Consider the following 18,217-nt stretch of genomic DNA (forward strand, 5'->3'; position numbering starts at 1 on the left):
ACTTAAATCCTAGGGTTTCCTAGTCTAATAAGGTGTTACCTTTCATAATTAGTTGTTTAAACACTAATTATAAACATATATGTGTCATTATATGTTCAATAGGATCCGTGTGTGCTCAAGTCTTCACTTGACAATTAGCATCCTACACCAACCTTACATTTGAGTAACTTACAACAGGTGAGTTCATACCCCCACATTTTCATAGTTTTTACTGTTTTAAAGGGGGGGGGGATACAAGTCTAACACAAAGATATTGTGTTATAACAAATGATTTCAAATGAAATACAGTTATCCAAAACAAATGGTTTCAAACATCTTACCAAATCAAGTGGTTTTAAGTGGTTATTTCAAAAAGACATCAAGTTACCAAAATGGATTTCCAAATATGAAACTTCTTTTAAATGTTTTATAAACTTATATTTTTCCCCAAAAATCATACTAGTATACATATATTTATATAAATAAGGTTTAAAAGGCATAGGACTGACAACACACTTCGGTTCCTTTTCCTTGTTTGTATGTGGGATTACAAGTGTATGTTGTTTGTCCAAGTGTCATTTAAATTTTAGTTATATATATTTGTACATGTATACAAGTATAAAAGTTTATTCAATTAGATTCAATTACCCTTTGTACATGTTGAGCAAAGGATCACATACATGAATACTCGTTATCAATTCAGAAAGTACATATAAATTATAATAGGTATAATTTATGATACACATAACATTAATTCACGACGCTAGCATACTAGAGTACATTGTTTTACAAAAGCAAAGGTTTAATTCAAAACTATTCAAGTGTATTCATTCATTCAAATACATGTTAAGAATACTAATTCAAGGATATACTATCAATCATTCATTTCAGAATGATTGGGATTTCATAACTGTTATACATGTAACGTTATACTCTTTTATGAGTCAAAGAGTACAGTTAGTTTAATTCATTTTAAACGATACAATAAAGTCCTGATATTATAATCAGAGTCTCCAGCAGGGGATCGAAACAATGTGTGTATAGATCTATATTGGGATTAACAACCCCACACTCGGACTGCTAGCTACAATCAGGCATACACGCCTGTGAGTGACAATTGTTATCATCAACTTTCAACGCATACATAGCGTTGGGTCAGGCCATCTAGTTAGCATGGTTATAATAACTCATTAAAAAGGTATTAACAATACGTTAGTGTATAATTACCTAAACTTAAGTACATTTTCAAAGTACTAGTTTACAAGATACAGTTTACAAAATACTAGTTACACAATACAGTTTACACGATACAGTTTACAAGATACAGTTTACAAGATACAGTTTACAAGATACAGTTAACAAGATACAAGTTTACATAAAGATTACAAATACAGAACATTGGTTTACAAACAGAACAATTTTATACATATACAACTACTTTTCATATACAACAGAAAATATAGGATTTTCTGGAAACAGTTTACATATTCAAGAATCAGAAAACATTCTTACAAAACATAAATACTTATGCACTCACTCAACTTTATGTTGATACTCTCTTTTCAAATTACTTGTATTCTCAGGGAACCCGTAGACAGGTACACCCGAGCTTTTGAAGATGGAGCAGTTTATGTTTTATCTTTATCTTTTGTACAACTTTTTGGTTTCAGTATACAAAGTGAAACACATGTAAATATTTATACTTTTTAATACAATAGTTGTTTGTACTATGATTACTATATTACATGTGTTGTGATACTACAAATGAAGTCCTCCACCCCCGGACGTTTCTGCCGTCTGGTTTGGGGGTGTGACACATTTGAAGCCCTCTATGGCCGCAAGTGCAGATCCCCTCTGTGTTGGGCTGAGGTGGGTGACACGCAGGTAGCCAAAGGTCAAGTCCCCGACAACACTCTCACTGGTCCTGAAATCATCTGAGAGACAACCGAAAGGATCGCACAAATCCGGGAACGACTGAAATCTTCACGAGATAGACAAAAGAGTTACGCTGATAAGAGACGAAAACCATTGGAATTCCAGGTTGGTGACCGTGTCCTTCTGAAGGTCTCACCCTGGAAGGGCATGATACGTTTCGGAAAACGTGGAAAGTTAAACCCAAGATACGTTGGACCATTCGAGATCCTTGCTAGGATCGGTCCTGTGGCATACCAACTTCGTCTACCTCAAGAGCTTAGCAATGTCCATCCCGTCTTTCACGTCTCAAATCTCAAGAAGTGTTTACCCGACGAAACCCTTACGATCCCTCTCGATGGGATTGAAATCAACGAGAACCTCAACTTCGTGGAAGAGCCGGTCGAAATCATGGACAGAGAGATCAAACAAACGAAACAAAGTCGCATCCCAATAGTGAAGGTTCGCTGGAATGCCAAGTGGGGACCTGAATTCACTTGGGAGCGCAAAGATCAGATGAAACAGAAATATCTGCATCTCTTTTCAAATCCATGATTTGCATTCTATGTTCGAATTTCAGGACAAAATTCCCTCTAACGGGGGGATGATGTGACAACCCGAAATTTCTTCCGTTCAAACCGTTAAAAATAAATCAATTCGAAATTTATTTCTGCCCTTGTTAGCCTTATTTTTGGGTCCAACTAATTATTCTAAGCTCAGTGCCATCAAGGTTTGGGTCCAAGAACGAGTTTTTCTAAGCCAAAGCATAGCATTCGGGCCAAACATCCCTTCGAGAGGAGTGTACGGCCGCAAACCTGAGTTTACGGCCGTACACCCCCACCCACCCCCTTGGGCGAAAACTCACCCCTATATAAGGGATGCTAGGCCTTCATTTTACCACTTTACACACACACCTCATAAGCTTTCTCTCTCTACTCTCTCTCTACATCCATCGATTTCGGCTCAAGAATCCCCAAGATTGTAAGTGATTCTTCACTTTGATTGTGTTTCAATCCCTTATCTAGTAATATATCCATGTTTCATTTCATAATTTTCATCATTTGCCAGATCTTCTCTCTCACCAAGAACACCAAGAACACACACTAGTTCTTGGTGGCTAAAAACCTCATTCCAAGCTTCCTTATAGTAAGTAACTACTCCCTATGCTTGATATCTGCTAGAAACTTTGGATTTTTCACCTAAAAATCGACCCAAAAGACATGACCAGGAAGGGTTTACGACCGTAAACCCTGTGTACGGCCGTACACCCCTCATCGGCCGTAAACCCTAGTAATTGGTCAAGGATTGACCTTAAACACCCCTTTTAGCTATGCACGAGGCTTAGAACACTTCCATGAGGCTAGAAATGACCTTGAAACACCGAAAATTGTATCCCTCATCAAGTGTTTACGGTCGTAAATCCATGGTCGTAAACAATGAAAGGGTGAAGGCACTTCGAAATGACAATGACACAGAATTCAAAAATGTTGTTTTGGACCATTTTTTTGCTGAGAAGGGTATCATGCATCAGTACAACACTGTTCGGACAGCACAACAAAACGGTGTTGCGGAACGGCGAAATCGCACTTTGATGGACGCTGCAAGGATGATGCTTTGTGATTCCAAGTTACCGGTCTTCTTATGGGGTGAAGCCATCAATACAGAATGCTATGTTCAGAACTGTGTTCTGATCAACAAATCTCAGATAAAGACCCCGTACGAGATTCTATACAATCAAAAGCCATCGGTTGCTCACTTCAGAATCTTTGGATGTCCATGCACCCTTCTTCAGCTCGAATCCATCCCCAAGTTCAACTCAAAGGCCGATGACTACTATTTTGTGGGATATGTCGCACGTACTGCTTATCGAGTGTACAAAAAAACCTCCAAGAAGATTGTGGAATCCTTTGACGTGCGTGTTGGATATAGTGTCTAAGTCCATAACTTTATTTGGTATGTACTTGACCCGACCCGACATGGTCCATTTGGGTTGCATGGCATTGCAATACTTGGATAGACTAGATGAGAGAATAAGGCACTTATGATTATTAATATATTATAAGTTCTAATATATTAATAATAGTATTATTTAATTAGTATTGATCAAGTATTAATCTAGTATTAATTTGGTGATCAAAGTGAGACTAATTAAATATATAGGGTTGATTATGACAATCATCAATTCTTTTATGGTGGATTAATGATCCATGGTTTATGGGTTTGGTTATAACCATATGGAGCTCCATGGATAGTCCATGGGAGTTACAAACCCATGGGTCATGAGAAATCAAGAGTCATGAAAATTAAGGGCATTCATGTGTAAACCCTAATTGTGACAACACTATAAAAGGAACCCTATGGCTAGCAAAATCGGGGCCTAGTGTTTCTAGTGAGGGCATAACCGATTTTCAAGTGTAAGAAGTATTCTCTCAAGTTATTCCAAGTCTTGTGGTGTTGTGTGAAGCATTTGAGGCACAACATTTGGGGTGCTATGCTCACAAAGTCTTGAAGGAATCCAAGCAACAACAAGGTATGTATTTCTACTAGTTTTATGTTCTATGTAATCCCCATGCCATGCTAGTTAGGAAATAACCTTGAAAAGAAATTTGCATGTATATAGAGAAAACATAGATTCAAGGTTATTAGGGTTGCATGTACACTTAGGAAGTGTTAGAATGCTCAAAACCCATCAGTGGTATCAGAGCCTAGGATTGTTTTCTGTATACTTGATGCAAAACTGCTTAAAAATCGAAAATTCTGCACTCTGACGACTGGACTCGCCGAGTCCATGGGGAGGACTCGCCGAGTCCATGAACAAATTCATCCTACTCGCCGAGTAGAATAATGCACTCGACGAGTAGGAGCGTGCTGGGCAGTTTTTTCGAGTTTTGTTGCTGGAAATGGATTAAGATCATTATCCCAATCTGTTTTGGACTTGTAAAATCTGTTTTTCAAAATGATAATGATTATGTTAACCCATTTTACATGACCTTTATCAATTTTCAAGTATTGTATATGTTTATATGATTTTCTTGAAATTGCTTGACATGAATTTGTGTTCATATGAGTTTAGAAGATCATAGGAATTATGTGTAACCTCCATGTGTGTTTAATTCATGATCTTAATGGCTATGATGGTGTCCATAACTTGTCCTCAAGTTATGGATAACCAAAAGTCACTTCTTTTAATTATGATTAAAGAACTAAAGAGGTTTCATAAAATGAAGAGTCTTCATTTTTATGAACCATTAAAACTCATAAGTTACAAATTGAAGAGACTTGGAATAGTTTCAAATCTTGCCCTCAAGTTTTGGAATTTGAAAAGTCTTACACTTTAATACTTTAATTCCAAATTAAACCTTAGATTTTTAAAAAGTTTAAAAATCAACACTTATACTATTATTATAATTTTATTATATAGATATGTATAAAAATATGTCATTCTTACCGTTAGTAGGCCTCATTCACGAAGCCGGTCTATAAGGGGGGTATAAGGTTGTTGCCTATAAAATGGTGACTTAATGGGTGTCCACTCTCACCCACCGCTTCCTTGATCGGTGGAGGGTCGTTAGCCGAACGGGTAGGATACGACTTTAAATACTCGTTAAAAGTATAATGAATTATAGAGTAACTATACATTATAAATTCCCAATCTTAGTTACTTTAGGAAAATGTGAAATTGGTGCTAGCCCATAAAATTACACTTTGTACCTTACCAAGTCGTTAGTGGAGCGTGTGTGGTTAACCGGCACACTAACATGGACTAGTAAGAGTGGCAAAGGGTAACTTGACTTTATTATAGATCGGTGGAGCGTGTGTGGTTAACCGGCACATCGATTAGGTAATATTGTTGAGGGTACCAAGTCAATTTGTATGGTTATTCACACCTTGTTTGTGATCCTCGGCATCCCAGTCACAAACTTGAGAGGGCACAATCGAGATTCAAACATGCCATTGAAAAGTTCAATGTATCTCAAAAGATCTAGGAGTTTCAAAACCAATAAAACCTAATAATAAAATATTTCATTCTTATGGTGGAAATTGGTAAATCGTCATTTACCTACCTTCAAATATTTTATAGTATGGATTACGGCATCCCTCTTCCAACTATAAATAGTTTGTTGGATCCTAGCCTTAATATTTCATTTGGGTGAATTATTAAGGATTCCTAATCTAATGAAACTTGTCTTTCTTTCCTTTCAGATGTCTTCCAACAATGTTTCTGGCTCAAACCCAACAGGCTCCTTTTCCCTTATGAACTTGTGTGGTAAGGTCATCTTTGATGGATCCAATTTCAATGAGTGGATCAGAAACATCAGAATGATTACCCGCTATGAGGAAAAAGAATATGTCCTCGATAGGGAGCTTAAGGTTGTGAATGAAGCCACTGCTACTCCTGAAGAGTTTGCGGAGTTTGTTGCACATGAAAAGGATGCTACTAAAGTAGCATGCATCATGATGGCCACCATGACTCCTGAACTTCAAAAATCCTATGAAGATTTTTACCCCTATGAGATGCACCTGGATCTGATGGAAAGGTACCATCAGAGCGTGCGTCAGGAGAGGTATGAAATCATCTCCTCCATGATAACCGCAAGGATGAAGGATGGTGAACCCATCACCGGTCACTTGCAGAAGATGCAAAGGTTCGTTGACCGGTTGTTGAAGCTAAATGTTGACTTTCCTGAGGAAATGGCGATTGACATCATTCTCCATTCCTTACCTCCAAGTTATGATCAGTTTCGTATGACTTATCATATGAACAAGGAGGAAGTCACACTTAGCAAACTTCAAGGACTCTTAAGGATAGCTGAAAATGGCCTTAAGGGTAAAGCGGTTGCTACTTCTACTCCTTCAACAGCCCCTGTTCTGGCTATTGGGCAGGGAAAGGGTAAGAAGAGGAGAAACCCTTCGAAGGGTACCAAGGGTAAGACTCTTGATGGTTCCTCTTCAAGTGGGACAAAGAAAGGTCCCATTACTCCTTCTTCAAACCCAAAGGAAGCACAGTGCTTCTATTGCCAGGATAAGGGACACTTCAAGCGAAGCTGCCCTAAATATCTGCAATATGTAAAGGATGGGAAGGTTAAACCCACCCATGCAGGTATTTACACAATATTGTCTAATAAACTCATCTAATGCTAATTCTTGGGTGCTTGATACAGGTTGTGGTATTCACATTTGTACTGATTTGCAGGCACTAAGAAGAAGTGAGCAAGTGGAGCACGGGAAGATAAACTTAGTCATGGGCAACAGGAAAGCATCACCTGTTACCAAGATAGGAGTTTATTATTTATTGCTTAATAATGGGTTAATGTTAGATTTGAATAAGTGTTGTTACTCACCCGAAATGGCGAGAAATATTATTTCTTTTCATGGCTTGTACAAACAAGGTTTTTCATTTTCATTTGATAATAAAAATGGTGCTATTAATGTTTATTACAATGATGTATTTTACTTTAAAGCATTACCTTGTGATGGTGTATATGAAGCCGTGAATGTTGTAGAAAATCTAGGAAATAATGTGTTGTATATTGATTCTTCAGATAGCTTGGATAAAGCATCCTTGTGGCATTGTCGTCTTGGACATGTTAACAAGAAGCGCATAGGCCAACTCCAAAAGGCTGGAGTCTTGGAATCATTTGACCTCAAGTCAGATGATAGTTGCGAGTCTTGTTTACTTGGAAAAATGACAAAGTCACCCTTCACAGGTACTTGTGATAGGGGTGAAGGTTTGTTGGACCTTGTACACACGGATGTGTGTGGGCCCTTCAGAGTTGCTACAAGGGATGCTAATCGCTATTATGTGACTTTTACTGATGATTACATTAGATATGGATGTATTTACTTAATCAAGCATAAGTCAGAAACCTTTGAAAAGTTCAAAGAGTTTAAGCAGGAAGTGGAGAATCAATTGGGCAGGAACATCAAGATGCTCCGATCCGATCGGGGAGGAGAGTATCTTAGCATTGAGTTCCTTGACTATCTTAAGGAATGTGGGATTGTCTCACAATTGACACCTCCCAGAAAACCACAGTTGAATGGTGTAGCTGAGAGGCACAATCGAACCTTGCTGGATATGGTTCGTTCCATGATGAGTCGAGCTTCGTTATCAATCTCTTTTTGGGGGTATTCCTTAGAGACTGCCGCCCATATCCTTAATCTAGTCCCTACTAAAAAGGTTGCCAAAACACCTCACGAGATGTGGACTGGGAAAGTTACCAATTTGGACCACATCAAGATTTGGGGTTGTGAAGCTTTTGTGAGGCGTGAGACTCATGATAAGCTTGAACCTCGAAGTGAGAGGCCTATTTTCATCGGCTACCCACAGAGATCCTTTGGTTCCCTCTTTTACAGACCTAGTGATAATGTGGTCTTTGTAGCAAGAAGAGGAGTCTTTCGTGAGAGAGAATTCATAAGCCAAGGGGACAGTGGGAGGCAAATTGACCTTGAAGAGCTTTAAGAGTCAAGTAGTGAAGGAACCTCAAATGCTATCGACCAACCTGAGGAGGAAACTCTTGTTGATCCGATAGATGAGTCTGTACCTCCAAGACGTTCCACTAGGGTGAGGAACACACCTGATTTTTATTATGGTTATCACATCACCACTGAAGGTGATACATTTATTAGTGATATTACACTAATAGATTTGGATGAACCTAATAATTACAGGGAAGCCATGGCAGGTCCTGAGTCTACTAAATGGAAGGAGGCTATGGACAGCGAGATTCAGTCCATGTATGACAATCAAGTTTGGAACTTGGTTGACAATGTACCAGGTCGTAAGACAGTTGGGTGCAAATGGATCTTCAAGAAGAAGACCGACATAGATGGGAAGGTACATACTTACAAAGCGCGACTGGTTGCGAAGGGCTTTACTCAAACTCTGGGAGTAGACTATGATGAGACCTTCTCACCAGTAGCTAAGATTAAGTCTATTAGAGTATTGTTAGCCATAGCTGCATTTCATGATTATGAAATATGGCAAATGGATGTCAAAACCGCTTTCCTTAATGGAAAGTTGGCTGAGGATGTTTACATGGCTCAACCAGAGGGTTTTGTCGATACAAGATACCCTAATAGAGTGTGTAAGCTTGATAAATCCATTTATGGATTGAAACAAGCATCTCGCAGATGAAATCTTTGCTTTGATGAGAAAGTCAAAGAGTTTGGCTTTTCTAGGAGTGAGGATGAGTCTTGTGTGTATGTCAGGGCTAGTGGGAGCATAGTTAGCTTCTTGGTGTTGTATGTGGATGACATACTTCTCATAGGAAACGACGTCCCAACCTTGCAGGAGGTTAAGTCCTGGCTTGGGAAGTGTTTCGCTATGAAGGACCTTGGGGAAGCTGCCTATATCCTAGGGATAAGGATATTGAGAGATAGGAGTAAGAGACTAATTGGACTTACTCAAAGTACTTACTTGGATAAGGTGCTGAAGAGGTTCAGCATGCAAGAATCCAAGAAAGGGGAATTACCCGTCCAGAGTAATGCCAAGCTGAGTAAGACTCAGAGTCCGAGTACAGAGGCTGAGATAGCTGAGATGAGTCATATACCATATGCTTCTGCTGTGGGCTCGATCATGTATGCTATGACTTGTACTCGCCCTGATGTGGCCTTTGCTTTGAGCATGGTCAGTAGATATCAAGGGAACCCTGGCAAGGCACACTGGACAGTGGTAAAGAACATTCTCAAGTATCTGCGGAGGACTAAGGATTGGGTCCTTACCCTCGGAGGCAGTGATGACTTGAGAGTGGAAGGATATAGCGATGCTAGCTTTCAAACTGATAGGGATAATTTCCGCTCTCAGTCAGGCTGGGTCTTTATCCTAAATGGAGGGACAATTACTTGGAAAAGTTCCAAGCAGGAGACAGTAGCTGATTCTACTTGTGAATCAGAGTACATAGCAGCAAGTGAAGCAGCTAAGGAGGCGATATGGCTAAAGAACTTCATCGGAGACCTTGGAGTTGTACCAGCTATAAAGGAGCCAATGGAAATTTTCTGTGACAGCGAAAGTGCGGTTGCTTTGGCTAAGGAACCGAGTGATCACGGGAGATCTAGGCACATTGACAGAAAATACCATTTCATCAGACATCGAATAGAAGAAGGACTCCTCGTGGCTAAGAGGGTATCATCAGATGAGAACCCGACAGATCCCCTCACGAAGGGACTGAGAAGGGTTAAGCATTTACAGCATGCGAGGCGCATTGGGCTGAAGGATGATATTAGTTTCAATAATTAGATTCCTGAAACTTGTAAAATGTAATTGACATTTGATGATAAATAAAAGTTGTTATTTATTTATGAGTAAGGTGTTACTATCTTGTGTTGATTGTTTACTATGTTTCAATTTTGCATGTTTTTACTTCCAGAATAATTATGTTATTATTCAAACCATCCACTGTCAGTCAAACTTTGGAAGTAAGTATTGATTTAAGACTGTCATGAATTTGGCTTGTATGATTTGTCTAAAAGTGCTTTGGACAATGCAATGGTTGCTACAACATTCATAAGTACTCATAAGGGCTGAGTATTGGATCCAACCCACGCTCACTTGCATCACTTCATGGAATTTATCTCGAGTGATCGTGAGACGGTAATATCATATAAATCTTCAAACCTAGAGATATGAGTTGTTGACTATGAGTTGGTTATTCATTGATTGCACGAAAACGCATTGGTAACTCGATGTCATAAAACGTGCCTTTGTGAATAATTCAACAAGTAGTTAGTACAAGCATATCAGTCGAAGTTTATTTGTTCCTTCTAGAAATAGAAGCGATATCTGGGCCCCTCGATGATTTGGTTTTGACCTATGTACCGGGTCCGATCAGAACCTAATTGATGTGTTCAATTTAGTTCTATGTCGAAACAAATCAGAGATCGAGAAACAAATGTTGGACAATAAGTAAGACCATGTTCCATGTGTTTGTCCGGCTGATATCATGAGAACAGAGGATTATATGATCACTTATCTTAAATGGCGTATCATCATCATCTCAGTTCCGAGAGACTTTGAAAGAGCTACGATTGCTAGTCGGATTTTGAAGTCATATTTGCAAATATAGTTATTAGACTTATCCAAGTGGGAGACTGTTGGATATAGTGTCTAAGTCCATAACTTTATTTGGTATGTACTTGACCCGACCCGGCATGGTCCATTTGGGTTGCATGGCATTGCAATACTTGGATAGACTAGATGAGAGAATAAGGCACTTATGATTATTAATATATTATAAGTTCTAATATATTAATAATAGTATTATTTAATTAGTATTGATCAAGTATTAATCTAGTATTAAGTTGGTGATCAAAGTGAGACTAATTAAATATATAGGGTTGATTATGACAATCATCAATTCTTTTATGGTGGATTAATGATCCATGGTTTATGGGTTTGGTTATAACCATATGGAGCTCCATGGATAGTCCATGGGAGTTACAAACCCATGGGTCATGAGAAATCAAGAGTCATGACAATTAAGGGCATTCATGTGTAAACCCTAATTGTGACAACACTATAAAAGGAACCCTATGGCTAGCAAAATCGGGGCCTAGTGTTTCTAGTGAGGGCATAACCGATTTTCAAGTGTAAGAAGTATTCTCTCAAGTTATTCCAAGTCTTGTGGTGTTGTGTGAAGCATTTGAGGCACAACATTTGGGGTGCTAGGCTCACAAAGTCTTGAAGGAATCCAAGCAACAACAAGGTATGTATTTCTACTAGTTTTATGTTCTATGTAATCCCCATGCCATGCTAGTTAGGAAATAACCTTGAAAAGAAATTTGCATGTATATAGAGAAAACATAGATTCAAGGTTATTAGGGTTGTATGTACACTTAGGAAGTGTTGGAATGCTCAAAACCCATCAGTGCGTTGGCTGGAAGAGAACGAGACGGATGTGCGAGTCGGACCCGATTGGTTGTTTGATTATGCATCATTGTTTAAATCCTTTAATGTGTATTCGGATAATGTTTCAGGTTCTAGCTCTCGTACAAGTGATGTGGTTGAAGATGAAGAGGAAGATGTTGTCTACATACCACCCCTGGTGACTCCCGTGTCTCCTTTAGTGGATGAAGCTGCTCCAAGTACTTCCTCGGTCTCACCAAGTCAAAGAATCAGTTCTGATGCTGAAGCTACTCCACTTTCCCCTGCCGAAAGAGAATTCATGAAAAGAGATTCTTCCGCTGCCACTCAATCATTCATGGAGCTTCTCTTTCCTGAACCTATTTAAAATGAATATGTGGCAAGTACCTCTCACGGTCCTAGATCGTCTGAGGAGAGTGATTCACCAGAAGACAGATTCTTCAACATCAACAACCTTCCTATCTCAATCAATGACATCAGGCAGGAAATCCCCACCGGAGCTCAACGCGATCATCTGATCGAAAATGTCATCGGTCAACTGGCCCAAGGAGTTAAAACGAGAAGTCAAAGTGGAGATGTCAATTCATGTCTCTACTCTTGCTTCATATCTCAGATCGAGCCCAAGAGTGTCGCCATGGCTTTAAACGATCCAAGCTGGGTAGATGCAATGCATGAAGAACTAAATCAATTTGAAAAATTGGGAGTGTGGAAGCTGGTTGAGTTACCAAAAGGCAAGAAGTATTTGGACACGCGTTGGGTTTTCAGAAATAAGCAAGATGATTGCAAAGTTATTGTGCGCAATAAAGCTCGATTGGTCGTTCACGGATTCAGGAAAATAGAGCGTCTTGACTACACAGAAGTATATGCACCGATAGCTCGTTTGGAAGCCATTCATATATTCCTAGCATATGCTTCATACATGGGTTTACAGTCTATCAAATGGATGTCAAGACAGCCTTCTTGTACGGAGTTGTGAAGGAGGAAATTTATGTTGATCAACCTCCAGGGTTTGTCAATTCAAAGTTTTCAAATCATGTTTACAAGCTGGAAAAGGCTCTATATGGGTTACATCAGGCTCCTAGAGCTTGGTATGAAACTCTCACGGAACATTTGCTTGAGCACAGATATACACAGGGAACAATTGATCAGACATTATTCATCAAGAATGTGGATGCAGACTTTATCATTGTACAAATCTACGTTGACGATATCATTTTCGGGTCGACAAGCACAGAGTTATGCAAAGAGTTCGAGGATGTTATGAAGAAAAGATTTGAGATGAGCTCGCTGGGTGAGATAACCATGTTCTTAGGGCTACATGTTCGACAGGATTCGACTGGAATCTTATTACATCAAGGCAAATATGCCGAAGACATGCTCGAGAAATTTGGTTTTAAAGACTCCAAAATTGCTTTGACTCCAATGGCTGAAAGACCACTTTTGACTCCAGATCCAGATGGGGAATCCGTTGATCAAACAGAATATTTTTCGATGATTGGTTCTCTGATGTGTCTGACTATAAGCAAACCTGATATCATCTTTGTTGTGTGTCAATGCGCTCGTTATCAGGCTAATCCTAAAATTTCTCATTTAATTGCTGTTAAAAGGATTTTTAGATATCTTAAAGGCAGCCCTAAATTGGGCCTTTGGTATCCTAAAAATCCCGATTTCGATTTATATGCATTTGCGGACAGCAATTATGGAGGATGTGATCTTGATAGTAAATCAACACCGGGTGGATGCCAGTTTTTAGGAGAACGGTTGGTGTCATGGCAATGTAAGAAACAACAAACTGTGTCAACCTCAACGGCTGAGGCTGAATACGTTGTTGCCTCAGCTTGTTGTTCTCAAGTTATCTGGATTCAACATCAACTACATGATTATGGTTTGAATTTTATTGACACTCCCATCTTTTGTGATAAAGATGCTGCCATCCAAATTGCTAAAAATCCAGTCCATCATTCCAAAACCAAGCACATCGATATCAAAGTTCATTTTATCTAAGACTGTTATGTGCGCTCGCTCATTCGTTTGGAACAGATCCACACTGATAATAATGTGGCGGATTTGTTTACCAAACCTTTCAATAAAGCTCGATTCGATGTGCTTGTGGGCTTTCTGAAATGATCCGTTTTGAAGACTAATTTTTTTAGTTTAGTTTAAATTTGCACATTTAATTTTTAATTTTCCTTTCTTTTCTCTCCTATGCATAAATTTAGGGGGAGAAATCAAAATACAAAAAAATTATAAAACAAAAATCCAAAAATGTGTACTTATGTTTTTCATTTGTAAGTGCTTAATAGGGAAGTGATATCAAGATTGAGTGATAACGAGCAGTTTAAACAAGTGTAAGGCACTGAATCTGAACTGTCTAGACTCTGTGTTCAATGTGATAGTAGGCACGAAGGGTTCAAAAGGACTAGACTTAGATTGACAAATGAAAAGACTTGACAGTATGGACTTAGATAGTTTTATTTGGACTGACAATACGATGCTCGGGTAGATTGAGCAGTGAGATAAACATGAGAACCTGCGGGATACATTAAAATCATATGTATCTAGAACTGTGGCTTAACATTTCCTTGATGTATGGTATCATGACCTTAATTCTGGTACTGATAGGGTAAATGGGGGTTCTGATAAAGTAGGTCTGTAGAGAATTGTTTTCTTGCTTTCTATCTGTCAGTCATATGTTGCTTCCTCTGCGTGATTGGAAGAGATCCGACCTAGAATGCAACATATGCAACTCTATCTCTATGCATCTCCTTTCAATCTATGCAATTCTTTCTGTCTGTTAATCATATGCTCTCTCCTCTGCGTGATTGAAATAATCCGAACTGGAACACAGCATATGCAACATTCTATTTCTCAACCCCTCTATATGTGTTAGTCATATGTTGTCCCCTCTGCGTGATTGGAAGAGATCCGACCTGGGGCACAACATATGCATTTCTAAATCTGACTTCTCTCTTAATGATTGTCTACTCATCTAAAGTAAGGAGTTCTTTGGAAGCTCTTGATTGCCGGGGTATATCGGGAAGTGGGAAACACGTTCTAGTGCATCTAAAATTGAACCATTTAATATGTTGTCTGTAGATCTCGCTGCTAAATTTAAATGGACAATAATATCCTTGGTCGTCGTCAGCTAAATGGTCCATTTAGGAATTTAGGTGAAATGTCTTGTCTTTTATTTTCTGTCAAAATTGTCAAAAATCCTTCGTGTTTAAGTGGACTGCAATACCGACAATTGATCAAATCTATTCATGAAGATGAAGGTGTTGAAAACAAGTTAAGACTGTGTCAGAGCTTATGATCCCAAAAATGTTAAAAATTCTTAATTTTGAAGAGTAGGTTGTGTTATTTTATTTTTACTTTTATTTTTATTTTTATTTTTATTTTTATCTTCTAAATTTTTTTTTGGTTTACATTTAAAATTTTAGATTTTATTTTATTTTATTTTTAATTTTAAGTCTTCAAGATGTTTTAATTTTTAATTGAAGATGAATTTTTGGTTTTAGACTAAGGATTTTCGGTGTAAGCCCATAGGATTTGGAGTTATGGGCCGAAATTGATTTAGGGTACAAATGTAAGCATTTTCGGCCGCCTCCTTCATTATCTTGTTTCTAGCCGAAAATTCTTGATTTTTCCTTTCATTCTCTCTCTCCTGCTCATTTACGCTTTCTATCAAAATCATCTCATCGATTCATCAATTTTTGCGTGTTTAGATCGAAAATTGATCTTTGATTCTTCAAGGTATACAGATTGTGAACCACATACAATTATTCTTACTCGATTTGGTGAAGTTTTTTGTAGATTTGGAACAAAAATGTGAATTTGACGGAAGTTCTTCGGAATTCTGGGCTTGCGTTTTCGGCCGAAAACCCGTTTTTGGTCGAAAATCCGTTTTTGGCCGAAAACCCGTTTTTGGTCCAAAATTCGTTCGCGGCCGGAAACCCTTAATCAATTTAATTTTGACATATTTCATTGTACCATTTAAGCTTGTTCTAACTTTAATCGAAATTGCCATTTTGAGAAAAATGACTTTATTTGCTTAATCCTGTTTTTCTCACTTGGCTCGTTTGATGCAAACAAATGGCAGATTTGAAATTTTCTGAAAATCACAACATTGTTGCATGCTTGTCTGATCCACCTCAAAGCCATCAAGAGTTTAAGTCAATGGTTCGTGGACTTAACAGCTGCAGGCTTACACACGTCTTCCGATCAAATCCCATCATTTATAAGGAGTTAATAAGTGAATTCTTGGATAAAGCTTCTATCAACAAAGAAGGAGCGGATGGAGAAGGCACTGTGGCATCAATTGTCCAAGAAAGAAAGATTGTTGTGTCTGAACAAGTCATTCGAGAAGTTCTTCACTTCGAGGATCAGCTAAGCTCCCCACTCGAAATTCCTGTTGATCAGATCAGAGAGGTTCTTGATAGGATGGGATATGAAGGAACCTTCCCTCCAACAATGAAGAAGTTGCTCCCTCCATACTGGCGTTTTCTTGCCCACACTTTCATTATATGCATCTCAAGTAGAAAGGGAGGGGTAGATGAGATTTCTCTATCATCTACTAGTGCCATTGTTGCTCTGATCATGGACCTGGACTTAAATATTTCAAAGTATGTGATGAATGAGATGAAGAGTAACTTACAGTGGAAGAAGAAGGATGTTTTCTCGATGTATCCAAGATTTCTCCAAATGATCTTTAATGCTAAATATCCAGATTTGGAAAGAAAGGGTGAAACTTTGGACTTGAAATCGTTGGGTCCAAATACTTTCGGTTTAATGAAGCAAAATAGGAAAGGGTCAAAGGTTGTCTTTAGGGGAACGTATCTTTTGGTGAAGTTTGTTGAGATAGAAGAAGCTTCTGAACCAGAAGATGCTTCTGATGATGAAGATGACGAGTTACCGTCTCTAAGCACGAAGATGTCATTGTTCCTCCTGTAGCAATTGTTGCAGAGGAACATGTACCTATGCTTAATGTAGATGATGATGATGATGAAGATAATGATGATGATGAAGATAATGATGATGATGATGATGATGATAATGTTGATGATGAAGGAGTAGAGATGAATCAAGGGAGTGATGCACTAGGTGTTGATGATGAAGATTTCTTCTTTGATTTCGAGCCAAGTAATGATGATCTCCGTTCGTTCTTTGATGATGTCAATGATGTTGGGATTTCTACAATTGAGACTGAGGGAGACTCTAATATTCTCAAGCTGCCACTTCAAACACCTGATCAGATGGCATACATCATTGCTAATTTGGATTCAACTGCGAGGATTCCTCCCCGAGCAGCTGCTACTCCAACCATTCCTTCCATCTGATCGTGATCTGGAAGAGTCTCAAGCCTCCCAGCCACCACTTATAAGAAGAAGAGCAGATCCAAGGCTGGGAGTGCTCGTTAGGGAATAATCTCAGCCTGTTCAACAATTAACTGCAACCGTTGCACCAACCCAACCAGCTCATGTTGATAGCCAAGTGTTGCATGAGGGGCCCAGTGTTATTCATACATCCTTTGAAGCCGGAAGCTCGTCAGCTCCTGGTGGCTTCTCAGCACCCCAAACTGCTCATGATGCCACTTCCGAACGACTGGCTAGGTTTTTAGCCCAAGAAGGTGTTGATCCTGCATCCAAGGGAAAAGGCATATCTATAGGTGCAGGGAGCTCCACTAATGAAGATCCAGAAATTCTTGAGCTGAAGGAAGAAATCAGAATTTTAAATCAGAAGCTTTTTGAGAAGGACGTTTTGATTGGAACTCTAGACATTAGAGTCTCCGAGCTCGAAAAGGAAAACTCTCAAAAATCAAAACAAATTTTTGATTTGCAGCTCAATCTCGGCACTCTCACTGCTGGATACTTTGATCTGAAGCATAAGCTAATTAGTGAATTTGGTGACAAATTCAAAACATCCATCAGTGAGTCTAATGAAGAAGATGCTTCCCCTAGCGTTTCTGCCCAAGTTCCACAAGATGTTCTGCGCCATACCAGTACAAAATGAATTGTTGACCAATTTGAAAATGAACCTGCCAATACTGATCCCAGAGTCACATTGAAGCGAGCTCAGAAGGAAGCCTCTACTCAATGAAAAGGGAAATTTCTCTTCATGAAAAATTCTAATAAAAACGTTCGTGGTGATCAGCCCCAGTTGAGTGTGACTGAGCTCGGGAAAAAGCGGTTCAAAGCCAAGTATAGAGACAGGTCAGGAATTACGGTGTGGGGATTTCATGACCGGAAGAACATTTGGGTAGTCAAAAGGAAAAGTGGAAATGTGGAGTATTATGCACATCAAATTGACTTTAGTTCTTGGACTAAAGTTGATCTTACAGAATTGTCTGAGGCTCCCTTCCACAACCCATTGAACGATCCTCGTGGAACTAACTTCAAGCTCTTTTTGGAGAACCAAGTAAAGAGAAAGTTCGATGGGACGAAGACTGCAGAGTCTTTTGTCAAGAAAGCC

Source organism: Lactuca virosa, chromosome 8 (assembly GCF_052849685.1).
Source record: "Lactuca virosa cultivar CGN04683 chromosome 8, Lactuca_virosa_CGN04683_v6, whole genome shotgun sequence".
In the NCBI taxonomy this organism is placed as follows: Eukaryota; Viridiplantae; Streptophyta; class Magnoliopsida; order Asterales; family Asteraceae; genus Lactuca; species Lactuca virosa.